This window comes from Gavialis gangeticus, unplaced genomic scaffold (genome assembly GCF_001723915.1).
Source record: "Gavialis gangeticus isolate Ggan-Ray unplaced genomic scaffold, GavGan_comp1, whole genome shotgun sequence".
Taxonomy (NCBI): Eukaryota; Metazoa; Chordata; order Crocodylia; family Gavialidae; genus Gavialis; species Gavialis gangeticus.
The window spans coordinates 41454485-41462146 of NW_017729004.1; the positions used below are offsets into that span (position 1 = coordinate 41454485).

The 7662-nt window shown below is 44.5% G+C and overlaps 1 long non-coding RNA gene across 1 annotated transcript; it reads right to left on the bottom strand.

Annotated features, from left to right (window-relative positions):
• Positions 1–1452: 1452 nt before the first annotated feature.
• Positions 1453–4569, bottom strand: LOC109291322. The gene is made up of 2 exons (XR_002095813.1): positions 3935–4569; positions 1453–3622 (listed from the first exon to the last, which is right to left on the bottom strand). It is a non-coding gene; the product is annotated as an uncharacterized LOC109291322 (long non-coding RNA).
• Between the last annotated feature and the right edge of the window lie 3093 nt (positions 4570–7662).

A 7662-nucleotide genomic window follows, 5' to 3' on the forward strand; every position in this document is an offset into this window, starting at 1 on the left:
TTTTTTAATCTGCATCTAATTTCAGGAGTATTAAAAATGAAAGAACCAAACTGCAAATGAAGATGGTGATATTTAGATGTCTAACTATTGGATTGCACCTGCTAAATAGGCTGCTGCTTTTGAAAATTGTCCAAGATACCTGCTAAAAGTAGTGACTCCTGGGCTGCATTATTTCTTCTCAGGCTAAAAGCCTCTCTAAAATGATCAAGTGCATGTTATATTTGTAATTTAAATTCTTTACTGGTTGTGGAAAAACAAAACGGATACACTGAATAAATCCTAACTGCCTTGTATTTCCCGTGTTACAGCCACCTCACTTGCTTTACTCTGTAAAAGAATCTGTCGGCATTTCCATTATTTCGATGAAAGTAAAATCAAGGCCAGAGACATTTTTTTTAAATGACACTCTCACTAGAATTTCCCCATTAATGTAAAGCATAGCACTTCAATGTTGGCTTCAGTGATGAAGTGAACACTTTGTCCTAGCTTCGCTGTAGCAAATTTGCTAAACAGCTAGACTCCTACGTGAACACAGTGGCCACATCTATATGAGTATAAACAAGTACTAAATGACTGCACAGTAACCCGAGTTACTGTGCAGTAGCACTGACAAATGGCTTTTTTGTGACACTGACTGCGCAGTAGCCCAAGACTACTGCGTAGTCGTGTCATGTCACTGTTTCTGCCACGCAACACTACTGCATAGTAAACTTGGGGTACTAAGCAGTCAGCATCTTGTGCAGATGCGGCCAGTGTTTATTAAAATAATGACAACAAGGAAAGGGTGTTTGGCCACAGGCCAGAGGCATGCACTTTCCAGCTATACTGGAAGTAGCTGACCATTAGCTGAAGACCTTGAAGATGAAATCTTATAGCAAAGAAACCAAGTTGGGAAGAATCAATGGCTGTGTTACTGATGGAGCACAAGCTAGTGAAAGTAGAAATGAGAACAACAATAGGAAATAATAATGAGATTTGACATTTCTATTGCATCTTTCATTTGGAGATATCAAACTTTTTGCAAACATCAAAGAATTAAGCCTCAGAATAGTGCTTGCAGAGTTAGAAGTATACGCTTTCCTTTCGGCGACCACTAGACATCAGTCACCTCTGAGCTGAAACACAGAAGCTGTTTGGCAATTCACAGCCTCTCTGAAGAACAATTTAGGGTACAAAATTTATCAGGAACAATCACACAGTGATTTAGGGTGCAAGAGAGCATCAGATGTACTTGAAACTGTAAGACAATGCCAGAGTCTGGAATCTGGAAACTAGCCAGGACACTGCTACCATTACAAAAAGAGCCATGGATCTTCAATGCCAAGTGGTCAGGGCCTCAGTTTTATGTCTTAGCCATGAAATAGCAAAGGTGAAAGCAGGGGCAGAACCAATCTTTTAACAGCTGGCTATGGGAGAAGACAAATTTGTAAACTGAAGGAGGAACAAAGAGAAAACATTTACCCCCTGCTTTTAATAGAGCCTCATTCATAAAAATAAAGCAAGGGATACAAGGTCATAGAAAGTTGCACGCGATCAATTTTTGGAAAATGCCCTTCCTAGGTTCCTACAGAGCAAACCCATAAGCAGAGGCCACTTGGAAAACTGCCAGACAGAAGTGTCATGGAGGCCCCTTTTCTCTCCTCTGGGGCCCAAGTAAACTTGCACACACCCAGCTAGACATATTGTACGTGAAAAGGGCTTCATGACCTTTGCTCCTAATGGACCCCAAGCATGAATACTAGAGTGCATTCAGGAGAGGCCCATGCTGAAGATGTGATGTAAAGCCTAAAACAGGGAGGGAAATTCTTCCGGATTGGAAGAAGGGTCATTGCTGGGGCAGTGCATGTGTGTGGGTTCACACTGCACCTGGTGTGGTGATTAACAGGGTTACATCCCCAAAACTTTCCAGGCACAAACACCTGCCCCAATTCTTCCGAGATCCAGAACAAGACCTCTTCCCTCAGTAATCCAAGAAAATATACACGTATCTCTAGTCAGAAATGGCCCCATGAATCTGAGTCACATCCAGAAGGGCAAACCTCAGGTCTTCTGGTCCTTCTGCCTCCCATCTTCCTCATTGTTTTTATTCAAGAAAAGATGAACTGACTCTTGCCCACTGCACTCATCGCTCACACTGCATTAGTGTGAATGAACAGCAGAGCCTGTTTTATTTATACAGTCTTTTTCCCAAGAGTTCCTCAATACCAGGCTTGTCCCTGCTACTTTTACAGAAAACTGTTTTAGCTGATTTGGAAATCCCCATCACTGGGCACACAAGTCACAAATCAGCTAAGCTAATAAAACTGACAGTGGGTAGGATGAATACACGTGCACCACAGGCACTAGCTCTCCATCTACAATGCCCCCCTGGAGTCTCTCAGAGCCACACCATCACCAGCACCTCTGGGTAGCTACTACTTCAGATGGGGGGATGTGGCCACATAGCTGCCCTCCTCTTTTACCCCAGGCAGCAGATGAGGGGTGGCGGAACTGAAAGAGGCAAAGGCAAGGCAGAGGTCTAGTGAACACAATCAAGAGAATGAGTGTGGCAGAAAGGAAGGGCTGGCAGTGAGGGGATGCTGAAGGAGAAAAAGGAGGGGGTGCAGCTGAAGAGAGAAGAGAAGCCCAGGTACAGTGAGTATAGGTGGGGGGAAATGGCTACCTTTTCTGTTTCTCTTTCTAAGCTGCCAAATTCTTCCAAACACATTATCTGACTCTGCTAAAACCAGCTCCAGTGAACACATCTGCCCTAGGATTTATGTCTTGTTTTAACCTTGAAAATATGGAGACCTTGATATAAAAGGGTTTCATTTTAAATCTGTGTTTAGCTTTTGTACATATTTGCAGCAACTTGGACTCAGGCAGCTTCCCGGAAGCCTTTCAGAAAAGACATTTCTTGGTCCTGCCACAGGCATCTTGCATGATCTGGGGCAAGTCACATCTCACTGCAGTACCTCAGTTCCCTCTTCTGTAAAATGGGATGAACATCTGCCTCAGGTTTCACAAATGTCTGTGTGAAATCTTTGGCAGAAGGGTGGTGAACATTGTGATACAAGTTATGTTTGTACATCTGAAAGTCAAGGCATCATCACTTGTGCAAGGTATCAGAGGGAGCAGTCACAGGAACATGGCTCTAGAGCACTTCAATCACCCACATTCATGACATGGTAAAACTACCACAGATCCAGTTTGATTGCCCTCCATCAACAACTGCTGCAGACTAGACACAAGAAACCAGAAAGATTCTCAGAGCTTTTTTCCAGATAAGGATTTCCTAAAGCTCTGGACCTCCAGAAGTCAGCTGTTGAAATGCAGAGAATAAGAGCCAGCCCTGGGGTTTGGTGGCAGGACTCCCAGCATCTACATAGGACGCTGAAGTTTGAAGATTGACAGGTCAATACGCTCCTGGGCAGCAGGCACACGCTGCCAGTACAGTCCACATGCACCAAGAACAAAAGTGGGATGTTTTCACCATCTAAACTCACATGTCCAAGCCACTTCAAGAACTAGGCAACTGGCCTCCTTATGCTGTGGGTCTGCACTAATCCTATGGTAGGGTTCTTCTGTGCTGAACACTGATGTGGCTGTAGAAAGACTTCACCTTGCTCTGTAATGAACCCAGCTCTGAAACTGAAGAACAACTGTTAGATCCAATGATGAATCTAAAGACAAAGCTGACAGTAGGAAGCCCCACATTTAGCTGGTGTGTTTCAGTCACACTAGAGGCTGCCCTGCTTAAAAACCCAGGGCCTGCTTAAATGCCATTAACATCCTGTTCCTTGGAAATGTGTTACCATGAAGCAAAAGGTTACCATCTGGAGGGACATTCTGGGACAGTGGGATTTGCAGTAAGAATTCAATATATTTCAAAACCAAATGCATGAATAGGACTGAAACAAATGGTGTAAAGGGGAGGACGAGAGCAGCCTAGTACCTCTGTGGGTGTGTGGCCATAGCAACACACACTGGGATTGTTGCTGCTTGTTTAGGTTTTCCAGTAGAGAAGAGAGTGCAGTTACTCATAACATGGGAGCAGCTTATTCCTTTTCTTCTTGTCCTCTCTCCTTCCCAAGGAAAATGAATGGCGCCTGCAAAGAAAAGGACATAGCACCACCCAAGTCATTTTGCACCATCTCCTTCTAAAGCTGACCTGGAACTTAAGGAACTACTATTCATTTTGGATTCTGTGGCAGTAGAAAGCATTGCTAGGGATTGCAGTCGTTCACCAAAGCTGGGTTCTGCAATTCCTCCTTATAATGCCCAGAGAGACCCCCATGCAGCCACCTGTTTCCAAACCAAGCCAGGGCCTCCTTTGCTCCAACAAACAGGACAAGTGAATATCATTCCATATGCACCATCCATTTGTCCTATTTTACTTAACCCTGGTTTGGATACTCCAGCTAAGAAGGTAGGAGCATGTTAATTTTACTTCCCAGTTTCATAATTAGAAATCAAAATAAATAAGGTTAAACCAGAACTGAAGGAGAGAGACAGTGATCTAAACTCAGTCCTAGGAGCCAGGCATGCTTGCATTCTGATCTTGGCTCTACTGCTGTCTCTACATGTGGCTTTGAGCAAATTCCTCAACCTCTTTGCCCGCTTTCCCTTCAGTAAAATGGATACTAGTGACCTGCCTTGCAGAGATGCTGTAAACGTTAGTTTGAAATGTTTGAAATGATCCTCCTAGATAAATGGAAACCAACTTTTTTGGCAGATGTGCCACAAATTAGCCTGGCCACTCTGAGCCCTTTCCCTGCCTGATCTTCTGCTCCGTGCCCTGTGCTCCCTGCTCAGTCGACCGCTCTGCCCTGTCTGTCTGTCAGCGTGCTGCCTGCTCCTTCCCTGATCTGCCATGTACCACACAGAGAAGCTGCCTGTGCTACTTAGCCACCCCATCCTAGATTTAGGAGGATAAATGATCTAAATAGAATTTAAGTAGGAAATAAAAGCAGAATAAAATAGCTTTATGGAAACCCTAAATGAAAGGAAAAACAAAGCATTCTGATTAAAAATACAAAACTACTGAAAAAAGTAATTTTATACATCTTTTCTCTTCCCAGGGAAACGGAGGAACAGTATGTTGCTGTCAATCCTCAGAGTGTCCCCAGTTCAGAGGAGCTGCTGCCCTTTATCTGATAAGCAGGAACAAAGTGGGTGCAGGTATTGTGACAAAAAGTATCAGCATATATAGACTACATTGCACTACAGCAGCCCCTTCGCTCCTTATTACTTACTGAGGTGTAGTAATACATAGGCCTTCACTCAAAATCCAAATCGTGGTATACAGACACAATAAAAAACTGCTCCTGACTCCAAAAAGCTTGCAATTAAAGGCTCTTATCCTTCAAAAACTGACACACATTTAACTTTATAAAGGAGTGGTACCCTCATGGTTAGCAGAACTGTCCACACAAGTACAATTTTTTAAATGGTGTAAACAGTCCAGACACCGTTCCTAAAGGTGGCTGCTTCCTAACGACATTTACCAGGACTAGCAAGATAAACTTTAGCTAAGGTATTTTTCCCTCAGGTCATTCTGCAGCACAAGTGGGCAATTACCAGCAGGTCCTTGCCTCAGTCAAACCTCCGGCTGGACACAATGGCACCTACGGTTACAGAAGAAACCCTCCTTCTTTGCGCAGGCAGCCTTCACTTTTTGGGATAGTCACCCACTTGCCAATTCACTAAGGGCTGAACCTACAACAGCCACTTTCTCCAGAGTCATTAAGCTACTTGTCGGTGGTCTCTGTGTGCATGCTTTTATCTCTGAGGGTCTATGTCATGTGGCCAGTGATGAAGCCCACAACCTCAACTGTTTCAGTGGGAGTGGAGTGCTTAAATACCTTTGGGAATCTGGGCCTTAAGTACTATGGTGTTGAGTGGCAAGCTAATATGCCTACCCAGAGTGTCTTAGTTCCATATAGCTCAGGTCAGTTTTAAAACACGAAGTTGAACTGAAGGACTCCTCTCTTCCACAGGTATGCACATGTGATGCCAAAATATCTACAGAGATGAGTTAAAACCATTGGCTGCCTATAAATGTGCTCTGACACATTGCAATTCGAATGCAGCAGGGCACACTCGAATACTGACGTCTGCTCTGCATTCCAAATAAAACGCTCCAGCATCCCCTCAGCATCAAGCACCCCCACCCTCTAAGTTTTAAGATGGCCATGGGGTGCTTTAGTTAAAGTGTCCCATGGCCATTTTTAAATGTGTGGGGGCTTAATACCTGTGACAATGCAGTGTTTTAATTAGAGCGACTCTCCGGGAACTACTCTAATTAAAACGTCCTCTCCCACCCCTGAGCATGTGTATAGGCAGCCATTGCCACACTGGCGCGAATCTATGCTGGCCAGATGATTAGGACAGCACAAGCCATGGTCTACTCCACTTCAACAGGGCCTGGGGGAATTGTAGGCACTTAAGCTTGAAAGCAAAATGCTATCGTTGGACCATTACTGTGTTCAGGCAGAGCACCTGCATGATCTACCAGCATGTGGCAGTCCAGCCCCAGCTTACTTTGACAATCGCTTTTCAGTTTGCTTTACTCAGATAAAACCATGCATTGTATTGAAAGGGGCATCCTAGTATTGTCAACAGGTGCAGACATGGGCCCTCCATGTGATCACCTAGAGGAGGCAGGGATACAAAAGGCTTCACAAGCCAAAAATAAATAAGATTTTTGCTGGTAAATACAACTCTGTAAACAGTCCCAAGGCAAGACAGCATCTCCTATTACAGGGAGTAACACTTCACTTCTTGAAATTGTTTAAGGTCTTTAGAATTTCACTGGGCAGCAAGTCTTTAATTAAACCAACACACCAGTCTTATTCCTTAGGCAACCAAGAAGGGTAAAAGGAACACACCTCTTACAGGTGAAGCTGATGTTGCTTGGTAACTCTGAGCAAGGAAGAATTTAATCCCAGGTAGTTTAGTGGAATCAAAGTTCTCTGCTTTGTGTATGAGGGGGAAGCCTGAAGGCATGAATGCACTGTGAAGCATCTCTGTAGGTTTCTTCCCCTTTTATTGTGTGCTGCACAAAGTCAAGTACAAGTTTATACTCAGAAAAGTATAAAAGGCATATTTAAAATTCTGTTTACTTCAGGACTGTTGAATGTGATGGGAAAAGTCCCCTCTTCTCATTGCTGGAAGCCCCTTTAGGGTTAGAGTAATATTTGGAAGAATCATGCTGGAATGATTCAGAAATGACTCAGGAAGTAGCAAGATCTCACTTGTGGGTACGTCTAAATTTCTGGAAGCAAGTGTGCAAAAACTGTCTCGCTATGGCTGTCCAACTGGTGGCCTGTAGGCCACACAGCCCACAGGCCCTGGCAGCTGCCTCTCTTGCTGCTGCACTGTGGGATAGGGTCTAGGGGTCTGCAGTGGGGTGCTGTGTGCCACCAGTGCAGCCTGAACAACAGGGGTGGGGGGCTTCATGTTGCCAGCACACTTTAATCCTGGGGGACTACCTCGCAGCATGTGACCTGCATGGTGCATGGATCAGAGTCTGGCACCATCTGTGGCCTCTGACCTGCCAAAGTTGGACAACCCTATACTACACAATGCACTGGCTGAGCAGCACCAGCACTGACACTTGTAACAAGAGAGATTCAAAACCTGGAGTTAGTCTTACAGCATCCAGAATGAGCTACCCTTAGA